The sequence below is a fragment of the Malaclemys terrapin genome, chromosome 2 (genome assembly GCF_027887155.1).
Source record: "Malaclemys terrapin pileata isolate rMalTer1 chromosome 2, rMalTer1.hap1, whole genome shotgun sequence".
Lineage (NCBI taxonomy): Eukaryota > Metazoa > Chordata > Testudines > Emydidae > Malaclemys > Malaclemys terrapin.
This window is the reverse complement of record NC_071506.1, coordinates 185,972,446-185,983,806: the sequence shown is the minus strand read 5'-3', so window position 1 is coordinate 185,983,806 and position 11,361 is coordinate 185,972,446. Positions and strand designations below refer to the sequence as shown.

At 44.2% G+C, this 11,361-nt stretch overlaps 2 protein-coding genes across 4 annotated transcripts in view; one reads left to right on the top strand and one right to left on the bottom strand.

Moving 5' to 3' along the window:
- The window catches only part of SUN3 (Sad1 and UNC84 domain containing 3), a 56,035-nt gene extending 49,166 nt beyond the window's left edge, over nucleotides 1-6,869 (bottom strand). Inside the window, exon 1 of the mRNA XM_054019445.1 lies at nucleotides 6,807-6,869. The gene's annotated coding sequence lies outside the window, so the exon portion shown is untranslated. The remainder of the gene's footprint in view (nucleotides 1-6,806) is intronic.
- The window catches only part of UPP1 (uridine phosphorylase 1), a 28,744-nt gene continuing 23,978 nt past the window's right edge, over nucleotides 6,596-11,361 (top strand). Inside the window, exons 1-2 of one of the 3 annotated variants that reach the window (XM_054019443.1) lie at nucleotides 6,596-6,815; nucleotides 7,191-7,286. The gene's annotated coding sequence lies outside the window, so the exon portion shown is untranslated. Of the gene's footprint in view, nucleotides 6,816-6,946; nucleotides 7,005-7,042; nucleotides 7,287-11,361 lie in introns of those variants that run through there. The other 2 variants (XM_054019444.1, XM_054019442.1) reach the window with 2 other exon arrangements.

The window sequence follows — 11,361 nt, the reverse complement described above, 5'->3', positions numbered from 1 at the left end:
CAGTAATTTTGAGAATTTTCATCTTTGTAAAACATTTTGAGATCCTTGAACTGAAATTATCCTTCTTGTGACCTTGTACAATGAAGGGCTAGTGCAGAAACATTCATTTCAGACTGTCCCATGGAGATCTAATCAAAATATTGTAATGAAACAAGTCAGAGGATTTTGGACTAATTGAATTTTTTGTAATTATTTTACTTACATTCACTTGTCACAGGCAAGGTTCCCTCACTCTGGATGCCTTGCTGGAAACAGTCCTTACACACTCCTGCATAGGTTCATATGCTTTATTTACAATTTGCTACCTAAGTGCTTGTCCTTCACATCCCTGAGCAACATAAATTATACCAACCTAGTGGACTCTGCTATGTCGGCATGAGAGCTTCTTGTGGGAGGTGGAGTAATTAAGCTGACGGAAGAGCTCTCGCTTATTCAAATCCCTGAGCAACATAAGTTATAATGAAGTAAGTGGTAGTGTAGACCTGGCCCAACTGTTGTAGTGTAGAGGTAGCCTGAGATCCAGGGCTTTTCTGAACCTTCCTTCTAGACTTCTCTCCGCACCTTGTCCTGTCTCTTTTTTTACCTGTCCTCAGCTGATGAGCTAAATCCCCTTGTTACTTTGGTTAATCACCTGGTGCTTAATCAATTATCTCATCAAGTTGGCCCATTTGAGGACACTTACAAAGTGCACAAAGTGAGGTCAGCCTTAGGCTACTCTACAAATTCATTTGACAACATGAGTCTTATTTACTTTTGGGCAGATTTTCAAAAGTTCTCAGCCCTCAGCAACTCCTGTTGAAGCTCCTTGCTGTTGAGCACTTTTGAACATCTGGCCACTTCATGTAGATACCGAAGTCAAAGGTGAACACTTTTGAAAACCTGACCCTTCATGTCTTAAAGGGTGAAATGGTTATATAGTGGTACAGTAGTCAACCCCAGAAGTGGCTGCCTTTAAGGAGTTCATGACATGATTTCTTTTTTTTTTTGTATGTGTAGTATACAGCATTCACACATACACAGAGTTAAAGTTGGTAAGTTATTCTCACCAAAGTAACCACTTATGAGAGTCTGGGAGAGGCATTATTTATTATGCTTGTCCATCAAAAAAGTATTCGTTGTTAATTCAAGTGGTTCTGCATATTCACACTTAAGATTTTGCACCACCTAGAGGTGCCTCATGGTAGAATCTTCTCCAATTAATGTTTCTTAGATCACAGTTTGGAAAACCTTTGTTCTAATCTGTTTTTTACCTTTTGTTAAACTCACAGGTCATTTTTAGGTCCCTGTCCTGCATTCCTTACAGTCAATGAGAGCTTTTCCTCAGTGAAGAGTGCAGGATTGGGCCCCAAACTTCCTGCCCCTGGGAAATATATATATCTCCACTCCTAGCACATTTTTATCATTTTCCTTATTGAGGTAAAGAAAACATTTAGCTTCTCAGCAACATCTGTCATGTTCTCCCAATAGTGTCACAAGGGGCCTGAAGTCTCTCTCACTGACCTCTTGTTCTTTAAATACTTGGGAACTTTTTTCTTGTTTATTTTTGTGTCTTTTACAATTTTTCACTTCTGTCTATGGTATCCCGATGATTCTTACATTGCTTTTACTTTAGATATACTGTGTATTTTCTCAATAGCAATCACATTACTGATTTGATTTTTTTTAGCTTATACTCCTTTGCAATTTGGGTCTTAGATATGGGTCTAAGTGCTTAGGTCACACAGAAAGTCTGTAGGAAATCTCCTGAATCCACATCCTCACTATTTTACACTGGATGACTGAATAAGATATATTTGTTTTCAGTACCCTACATTTTCTTCCAACACCTCAAAGAAAACCCCTGTTCCTTCTCCAGGTAATGCAGCAGCTATTTTTTTCTGCAAAATACTGTTGTATAATTAGTATTTATTTTAAGAATGTAACACCCTTTTAATACCTAGATTGTAAGTATAATATGCATATTACAGTTAACTGTTTAATTTCTACCAAAATACATATTCTTATTGCACTACTGGTGTACACAGACTTGTTCAGTTGGTGAGCTGTGGCAATCAAGTAACTGGTTCCCAGCCCCAAAGGGCTTACATTGAGTCACAACCTGATATTATACAGAATACTAAATACATAACAGAATAGCAGGCAGTATTGTAGTTGAAGAATAAATGAGCTTTAAGGATATTTTTTTAGCTAGATCTTTCAAATGATAATATTTAAGAATACTTTCTAATTTACTTTTTAAGCTCACATCTTTAGGTAAAGAAAGAGTTGTAAATTGAATATATTCCTCCATTTGGTTCTACAAGTGCATATTTTTCTAACCTTTCATTAGTTTCCAGTAGAAAGTAGCCTGGAGAGCTATTTGACCTCTTTATGTGCCCAAGAATTCCTTTGTCCTTGTGACAAAGTGAAGCAGCAGCCTTCAAAGGTTTACAAGATCCCAGCCTATCATGTAGCTGGGTGGGGTATATAAGAAAAAGAAAGCTAAGCAGAAGGGAGTGTTCTTTTTTTTTTTTTTTTTTTTGGCAGGTGGAGGGAGGCTGTGCCTCTGGGGCATATAGTCAGCATTTGTCAGAGTTTCTCTTTGTTGCAGTTAACTGAAGAACCTATGCTCCATTTGCCTGGCTCAAGTGAGAATAGCTACATTGCAAAATAATACACAAGCTGTTGTGTCCACACTGGTGCTGCACCCCCTTGTGTGTGCTGCTAGTGTTTCTGGGGATTTGTCCCATGGATCTTTGCATTGCAGTAAGCAGAGCCACTTTATGAATTCTTTCCCAGGGAATTGTGGGAGAATGTCTGTCCTTTCTGGGCAGATGGTAGGAATTGTAGGAAGGGATTGGAGGCCTAGAGGCACTAGAGTGAAGTTAGCTTGTGTCCACATTGCAGAGTGGTCATGTTAGCCACTGATGAGCTGTGATAACTTGAGCTTTAGATTAAACATCCTCCAGTTCAGAGTTTGTCTGTGTGTGTGGATGGGACTCAAATTAGGGGCAACACTCAAGTTAACTTTGCAGTGAAGACAATCCCTTAATTGTGTTGTTTTATTATGGTGCAGTTTAAGTCCTTTGTTTCAAACAATAAATCATGCCCTAGGGCAAAGGCTTTAAAAAGACTTGGGCATGGTATTTGCATCCCTTCTCTGGCTGGTGAAACTGCCCACCAATATACAGTTCTGTTAGTTCTGGACACTGGATGCTCTATTCACATGGGTCATATGGGGTTTACCAAAGGAATTAACTTCAGTAAGAGACTGCTTGGCAGTAGCTTGCGTCTCAGCTACAACTCCGAGGGGGCATTTAAGGAAGCTAAGAAGCTCCCACATCTTCAGTATGTCTTCCCTGAGGGAGGCCGTGGGATGCCTGATTCCTTTGTCCTGAGTTGTGATATTTATGAAGAAGCCCAATAGTGGTGGTCAATTTCCTTTAGCCTATGTCTACACCGCAACTTGGAGCATGCCTCCCAGCCCAAGTAGATAGACTTGTGCTAGCAGTGCTTAAGTCAGCATGCTAAAAATACCAGCAGGGCAGCACTGAGGGAGGCTACTGAGAGCAATAGTCACCCCAAAATTTTCATTAGCCCCTCCATAGCCACCCTGTAGCAGCTGCTGTTCTGCAGCTGCCCAACTCTGAAGGCAGAGCAGAGAGAGTGGCAGCTGCTGGCTGGGCGCAGACCTCCAGCAGCAACGGAGAAGTACACCCGGGCGGGAGGCTGGGGTCCCTGAGAGCAGCCCTCAGTCTGTGTCCCCGCCTGCCAGGGTGCATCGTCCAGGGTCCAGGACTCCCCACAGTGGCGTGGACTGACCCACTCTGGCCCAGGCTACTGGGCCCTCTCCCCATGGTCGCTGATTCCCAAGGGCTCTGCTGGCCCTGAACCTGGGTCCCTCTACCCAGGCAGGTCTTTTCAGCTGTGAGCAGCCAGCACTCTGCACTGCCTCACTTCAGCTTCCAGCCTCTGACCTGGGCAGGGGGAAGGGCCATGAAGGGGGTGGGGCCATGGAGGGGGTGAAGTCTCATGGTGGGGGAAGCCCATCTCAGCCCCCCCCCCCCACCGGGAAGAGGCTGGTGCCACCCCTGAATATCTGAGTGGATGTTGTGACTCCAGTTGCAGCTTGTTCCCTGTAGGCTTGAGAGCCCAAGCCCCAAAGTCCATACTGCTATTTTGAATGGGCTAGCTCAAGCCAAGCCCCACTAGTGCAAGGGGGGAGGGATAGCTCAGTGGTTTGAGCATTGGCCTGCTAAACCCAGGGTTGTGAGTTCAATCCTTGAGGGGGCCACTTGAGGATCTGGGGCAAAATCAGTACTTGGTCCTGCTATTGAAGGCAGGGGGCTGGACTCGATGACCTTTCAAGGTCCCTTCCAGTTCTAGGAGATGGGATATCTCCATTAATTATAAGTCAGTCTACATGGGGGCGGGGGAGAGGCTCGCTCTCAGGTGCAGTGTAGACATACCCTGCAGTGATCTTAGCAGGGTGACCAGAGGGCAAGTGTTAAAAATCAGGACATGGTGTGAGGGGTATTAGGTGCCTATATAAGAAAAAGCCCCCAAAATCAGAACGGTCCCTATAAAATCGGGACATCTGGTCACCCTAGATCTTAGGCATGTCTGTGACTGACTCAGTTCTTAATAAGACAAAGTCTAGGAAGGAAGCAAAACGTGGAGACAGCAGGAGCGATCGGAATTTTTTCTTCTCACCCACTTTCCTGCTGTGCCAATCAATAAGAGAAGTATGTTTAGGGAAATCCTGATCTTCCTGTCTGCAAGAACACAAGTATTAAAGGAAATGATTCTGGAGCAATGCCAATGGTAAGTGAGCACGAACCATTCAATTAAATAAAATCAATCCTACAAAAATCTTATTTGTAGAGAGGCTCAACTGCACTCCTCATTGTTCCATTTTCCCAAATATCAAATCTGACATCCAGTTTATAGATGCAACCTATTTATAGATATTTTTATGGTGCTCATCACCATGGGGAGTGCCTCAATGCTTATCTAAACATATTCCCGAGAGTTGAAAATCTGATTCTGTGGTGATATGCAACACAGCATTGCTTGGAAATTAAACAATTCACCATTTTAAAGGGAAAAACTGATTCCCGCCCCCTCCAATTATTTCCAAATCTGATATATGTGTCTTTTAAACAACTCATTCTCCTGCCATACTTGGGTCAATATGGATTAAGATTGCTAATGTTTTAAATTATCTTGGTTCACCTCCTTTGTTTCCTATTAATAACATTTCCGCTTTTTTGCCAAAGCAGGGAGGGATTGGCTAGATTAAGCAGCTTCCCTCTAAGCATGCTAGCTTTTGTGGATTGCTTTCCTATCTCTCCCCATTTATTGCATAGGGAACCTGGGCACCTAACTCAGGTTCTGTGTATTGCAGTGTTGTTTTTTGTGATTTTTTTAGGTGTCTAAAAGGTGCCATTATGTTCAGTGTTGCAATGACTAAGTCCCTTTGTGGATCAGGTCAAATTGTTTAGACACATGGTGGTACATATGCCATCAAATCTAGTTTATACATTATATGCAAACTCTAGAAAGAAATTGACATGTATGCTTACGTTCACTCCATACACATACATGCTGGCTCAGAGCCTGATCCCATTGAAAAATATTGGTTACATGGCAAATCTCCCATTGACTTCAAAGGGACCTGAATTTGTACTACTGTATACACATACTGTGCACATTTGAATAGTACACACACATCTACACATCTTGTTCAACAACACTGCATCATTTTATGTTTTAGACATGTCTGTCCCAGCATATTAGAGAGATACGCTGGGGGCTGTAATATCTTTTACTGGCTCAACAACAGAATAACAGAAGTTGGTCCAATAAAATATATTACCTCCCCCACCTTGTCTGAAACAAAAGTAAACACGCATCACATTGTGCGCACACAGTCACATACATCCAGTTCCCCTCACAGTTAAACACGTCCTAATATACACAAGGCCAAATACACACAATTTGTTACACTTGTGTGATTGTGTGTGTATTGGGGTATGTACAGTTTTAAACACACAATTATACACACTTGTAAACACACATACTTCCTGATACACAATAAATTGACTATATACCCATCTTATCACACACGTAATTAACACTCCCTAGACCATACAGACACACACACACATACATTGCCGTTACCCACAGTTAATTGCACAAACATCTTGTTACAGACTGTTACAGCATGCACACAGAATGAAACACACAACTATCCTGCTCAAGTATCAGGGGGTAGCCCTGTTAGTCTGTATCTACAAAAACAACAAGGAGTCTGGTGGCACCTTAAAGACTAACAGATTTATTTGGGCATAAGCTTTCGTGAGTAAAGTGAGGTTTTTACTCACGAAAGCTTATGCCCAAATAAATCTGTTAGTCTTTAAGGTGCCAACTATCCTGCTGTACACACACACTCACACACTGCCTTTGTTGCATACACATACGTCACAGACACATGCTGGGAAACCACAGGCTGAACCCCCCCCCGCCCCCCCCCCACACACACACACAGTCACACGTCTCCGGCTCGGCTTTTCCAGCATTGCTCAGCCTGGGCTGGAGAAACAGACAACTCATCCCGACCTGCAGGGCCAGGAAGTGCCCCGCCTCTCCCCAGACACCGCCGCGCCTCTGTGCATTGTCCCACGGCAGCAGCACGGTGGCGGTGGGAACAGTCAGCCCAGCCCAGCAGCAGGCGGAGAAGGCAGCGGGGACGGGGACGCAGGGAGACCAGAGCCCCCAGCCGGTACCGACCCGAGAGGCACCGCAGCAGCAGCAGCATCCCTCACCTGCCGCAGGTGCGCGACCCTTCTCCTGCCCTTCTCCGCACGGCTCAGGCTGCGAGAGGGGGCCAGGCAGAGCCGCTGCAGAAGCGCTGGGGCGGGGCTACGTGCCCTCCCCGGGGCCAGGAGGACGGGAGGAGCCCGAGCTGCAGCGGCGGCGGGGCTGGGCGATGCCAGGAAGGGGCACTGAGGGCATAGAGCAAGGTGCTTACGGCGCTAGGTTTCCTGGAACCGGAGCGAGGGAGGAGTGTAACGTATCCGTGCCGTTGCTAAGGGCATGCTGCTAGCAGGCTTCCCGCCGCTCCCTAGTCCCGGAGCTTGGTCCAGCAGCAGCAGCACTCCTCTCTGCCCTCCTCTGCCAGAGACCTGACTCCCCTGTTTCTTTTCCAGCTTGAAAACCCGTGCAATAGCTTGTGCCATTCAAATACGATTGAGAGCGACGGGAATTGGGCAGCCGCTGGAGTTCAGCTTCTCCTTCCCAGCAAGGTAGGTTACAGCTGAGGCAACTGAAGCCAAGCAATGCCCTCCTTTAACTGTGCAGAGAGATGCGTAGTGTGTCGATTGCTATTGTGCCCAATATACGGCATTTCTAGTTAAAATTCCAGTACTGGAAGCCCTTTGTGGGAACTGGGATTTCATTTATTTGTCTTTCTTGACTATAACAGCGTTTAAAAGAGAACTGGATACATTCATGGAGGTTAAGTCCATTAATGGCTATTAGCCACGATGGGTAAGGAATGGTGTCCCTAGCCTCTGTCTGTCAGAGGGTGGAGATGGATGGCAGGAGAAAGATCACTTGATCATTACCTGTTAGGTTCACTCCCTCTGGGGCACCTAGCATTGGTCACTGTCGGTAGACAGGATACTGGGCTAGATGGACCTTTGGTCTGACCCAGTGTGGCCGTTCTTATGTTCCTCCCCTTGCTGATGAGGAAACGAATCTTAAAACCAACAGCATTGTACTGTTTTTTTATGAAATGCCAGTATTTTTGCTGGTACTGGTAGAGAGCTTTATGGGGTCAGATGTTTGGCCCGAGAGGTAGTTTTTCTTTGGAGCAAAGTATACCCATGTTTCACAATTAGACTAATGGATCAGCTACAGGTTCCTCCTTATACATGTGAAGAAACCCATACTGAACTGTCATTATATGAGTGATATATAAATATGCATACAATATGAAGTGCTATATAATGGAAGCAATCACTTAAGGATGAGGAAAAATATGCTCATACTGCAAATTGAGGGCCTAACCAACTCCGGTTAATGTCAGCAGGAGTCATTCCAATGAGTTTAATAGGAGATGGATCAGAACCTGAGTATTAGCTCCTACTTTAAAAAAAGACTAGTAAGACATTAATCAAAGAAAGCCACAGTAAAAATTATGGGCTTTGCATAGTTGTAAAATAGTAATCAGATCTGAACACTGATTAAAATAGGGAATCTACTTCTAGGTTTGAAATTTGCACCTGTTTTGTACTATATACTGTGTACCTTCTTCAGAAAACAATAATTTCTTAACACCTATCTAATGGCACTGGTATCATAGAAAAGGAAGATTGTTAAAATAGTTTCCATGGCTATCATAAATGGAAATTTTTCTTTTAAGTAATGTTTTCTATTTTAGTAGATTTTATTAATCTATGTATCTAGTGATCTATAACACACTAGCGTATTGAAGTGAATATTGATTCCTTAGTAAAGAAGATTAAAGCTCCAAAATTAAAAGTCCTGAAAATAATGTAAATAGTTGAAAATTTACTTCAAAAATCATTTAATCATTCATCAGTTTAGGCACTAAACAGGATGTGAAAGACTCCTTCTCCATCTGGGATCAAATGCAGCCTGTATATTAGTTATACAATTATACATTCTTATTATTGGAAATAATATAATTCCAGTTCTCTCACATACTTGGATCAATAATTGCCTAAGAATTGTAGCATGATTTTATGCAAACATTAACCCATTTAACAATTATGTTCTTCCTCTATTAAGTACTTGTAATGATGCCTGACTATAATCACAGAGGCAAGTCCATGGAGTTGGACCAGTGTAACTGGTGATGAAATTTGACCCAGTACTTTTATAGTTTACTGCAACGTCTCTATACATTTAATATAGTTTCTTTTGATAAAGCTGATTACCCTAAATAAAGGAAAAACCCTTCCTCTAAGCATCAGCACATTTCCAATTCTCAGTAACTTGTTATGAGCGGGGTGAAACCTGTTATAAGTTGAGTTAAAACCCCAGTTAACATAGACTCATAGACTCATAGACTTTAAGGTCAGAAGGGACCATTATGATCATCTAGTCTGACCTCCCGCATGATGCAGGCCACAAAGCCGTCCCAACCCCTTTCTGCTGTTGAAGTCCCCAAATCCTGTGGTTTCGAGACTTCAAGTAGCAGAGAATCCTCCAGCTAGCGACCCCTGCCCCATGCTGCGGAGGAAGGCGAAAAACCTCCAGGGCCTCTGCCAATGTACCCTGGAGGAAAATTCCTTCCCGACCCCAAATATGGCGATCAGTAGAACCCCGAGCATGTAGGCAAGATTCTCCAGCCAGACCCTCATTGGCCAGTGATACTATTTACCAGCGATGGCACGCTGTTTATTTGACTAAAATCATGTTATCCCATTAAACCATTCCCTCCATAAACTTATCTAGCTTAATCTTAAAGCCAGACAGGTCCTTCGCCCCCACCGTTTCCCTCGGAAGGCTGTTCCAATATTTCACCCCTCTGACGGTTAGAAACCTTCATCTAATTTCAAGCCTAAACTTCCCCACGGCCAGTTTATATCCATTCGTTCTCGTGTCCACATTAGTACTGAGCTGAAATAATTCCTCTCCCTCCCTGGTATTTATTCCTCTGATATATTTAAAGAGAGCAATCATATCCCCTCTCAGCCTTCTTTTGGTTAGACTAAACAAACCGAGCTCCTCGAGTCTCCTTTCATACGACAGGTTTTCCATTCCTCTGATCATCCTAGTGGCCCTTCTCTGTACTCGTTCCAGTTTGAGTTCATCTTTTTTAAACATGGGAGACCAGAACTGCACACAGTACTCCAAATGAGGTCTCACCAGTGCCTTGTACAATGGAAGCAGCACCTCCTTATCCCTACTAGATATACCTCGCCTAATGCATCCCAAGACCGCATTGGCTTTTTTCACTGCCACGTCACATTGTCGACTCATAGTCATCCTGCAGTCTACCAGGACTCCGAAGTCTTTCTCCTCCTCCGTTACTTCCAATCAATGCATCCCCAGCTTGTAACTAAAATTCTTGTTAGTCATCCCTAAATCCATCACCTTACACTTTTCACTATTAAATTTCATCCTATTTCTGTTACTCCAATTTATAAGGTGTCACGGATTGTGGGGGAGTTAGGGCCCTGCACCCCCGGCTTCCTGCGATTCACCATGACTCTCAGCCAGCCAGTAAAGCAGAAGGTTTATTTGGATGACAGGAATACAGTCCAAGACAGGTCTTGCAGGCACAGACAACAGGGACCCCCTCAGTTAGGTCCATCTTGGGGTCCCCGGGCATCCCAGCCCAGCCCCCCTTGGGAGGTCAGAGCCATCTCTGCCCCCCAGCCCTCTCTCCCTGCCTGCTTCCAGCACTCTGCTTTCAGCCACCCCTCCCACAGCCTTTGTTCAGTTTCCCGGGCTAAGGAGTCGCCTCGCCTTCAACCCCTTCCTGGGTTCTCATGTTACACACTCAGGTATGCGCCCTCGGGCAGATCTCATCCTGCAATGCAGACTATCCCAGCACACTCCCCTGTCAGCATTCACAGACCACAGTGAGAACAGGCCCAGTTCGTCACATCAGGTCATTCAAGTCTCCCTGCAGAATATCCCGATCCTCCTCCGAATTGGCAATACCTCCCAACTTTGTATCATCCGCAAACTTTATCAGCCCACTCCTACAATTGGTTCCGAGGTCAGTAATAAATAGATTAAATAAAATCGGACCCAAAACCGAACCTTGAGGAACTCCACTGGTGACCTCCCTCCAACCTGACAGTTCACCTTTCAGTACGACCCGCTGCAGTCTCCCCATTAACCAGTTCCTTATCCACTTCTGGATTTTCATATCAATCCCCATCTTTTCCAATTTAACCAATAATTGCTCGTGCGGTACCGTATCAAACGCTTTACTGAAATCGAGGTATATTAGGTCCACCGCATTTCCCTTATCTAATAAGTCTGTTACTTTCTCAAAGAAGGAGATCAGATTGGTTTGGCACGATCTGCCTTTGGTAAAACCATGTTGTAATTTGTTGCAATTGCCATTGACCTCAAGGTCCTTAACTACTTTCTCCTTCAAAATTTTCTCCAGGACCTTGCACACTACAGATGTTAAATTGACAGGCCTGTAGTTACACGGGTCACTTTTTTTCCCTTTCTTGAATATAGGAACCACATTAGCTATTCTCCAGTCCAACGGTACCACCCCCGAGTTTAAAGATTCATTAAAAGTTATCGCTAAGGGGCCTGCTATTTCTCGCGCCAGTTCCTTCAATATTCTTGGATGAAGATCATCCGGTCCGCCCGACTTAGTCC